Here is a 1,145-nt window from a genome sequence, read left to right as displayed (position 1 = left end):
AAAAAAAAAAAAAAAAAAAAAAAAAAAAAAAAAAACACTATTTAATGGCTTAAGTATTTTTTTGAAATTGAATAAAATTTTATTTTAATTGCATTTATTTATTTATTATTGTTATCATTATTGGACATTAAACCGTATGTGCAAAATAAAAAAATAAAAAAAAAACCCTGGGAAAACACATTTAATTGCAATTATTATTGTAGATGATCATATATATCTTTACTACTAGAGAATTGTTATTTAATAATAATAATAATAATAATACATTTATATAACACTATTTTACATATCTTTTATTTTGTTTATGTTACCAAGCAACCGGCAAGTAACACGGTTCTATATATTGACCAAAGTTGATAAAACACTTGCATTTAGCACTTGTCGAGTGTTCATTTTAAGGCCTGGCTGCAACAGTCGACTTCTTTTAGCCTAATCTCACCTAAACCTTCAACGATATTATTTTACCACCTTGCTAACGCCGATGCGTTCCTTTGGGAAATGCAAATTTAGTTGAAACTATATTTCCCTCGACTCCCTCTGTCATCTCAGATGAAACTTTTAACTGATGTTTTTTCACATTTTGCCTTAAACACAAAAGCATACAAGCGACGCTGCCCTAAATTTTGGGTTAAAACGCAAAGTAGCTTATTATAAGGCAGCATTATTTTGTTTGGAGCAGCCTAGGTGGGCGTTTTTCGCGTCATTTCATATGCTCTCTGTTTCCTCTGCTTTTTGCTACAAAGAACTTTCTTCACCTCATTCCTGTCAGTAAAAAGCGTGATCTCTGAGTCTCCTGTGCTCTCTCAGTGTTTTGATGGAGGATCTGGCACACAACACTTCTCGCTGTGGAGCCTGGGGTCACTCGCTCAAACACAGCGCTCACCTTCTCTCTCCTTCTTTGTTCTTCGGGGCACGACTCACTCACCTCGACTTTCTCCCTATCTTTCGTTTCCCCTCTTGTCCTCTTTTACACACCCCTAAGCGTGATTCCTTTCATCCTTCTTTACTCCGCTCTTTTCTTATCAGTCCTTTCTGTCTCAATTTGTTCCAGGACAAGCTTCTTTCTCTGATCTGACTCTTCCACGTATCTCCATCTGACAGCGGGTCTTTATTTCTGTCTCTGTGCCTGATGCATGTTGGCCATG

At 36.2% G+C, this 1,145-nt stretch overlaps 2 protein-coding genes across 3 annotated transcripts in view; one reads left to right on the top strand and one right to left on the bottom strand.

Moving 5' to 3' along the window:
• The window catches only part of dpp6a (dipeptidyl-peptidase 6a), a 343,738-nt gene that overhangs the window by 129,041 nt on the left and 213,552 nt on the right, over nt 1-1,145 (top strand). The window lies entirely within an intron of this gene.
• The window catches only part of LOC122329814 (dipeptidyl aminopeptidase-like protein 6), a 34,637-nt gene that overhangs the window by 28,465 nt on the left and 5,027 nt on the right, over nt 1-1,145 (bottom strand). The gene's annotated exons all lie outside the window — the stretch shown is intronic.

The sequence above is a fragment of the Puntigrus tetrazona genome, chromosome 24, assembly GCF_018831695.1.
Source record: "Puntigrus tetrazona isolate hp1 chromosome 24, ASM1883169v1, whole genome shotgun sequence".
NCBI classification, from domain to species: domain Eukaryota; kingdom Metazoa; phylum Chordata; class Actinopteri; order Cypriniformes; family Cyprinidae; genus Puntigrus; species Puntigrus tetrazona.
This window is presented reverse-complemented; position numbering and strand designations above follow the sequence as displayed.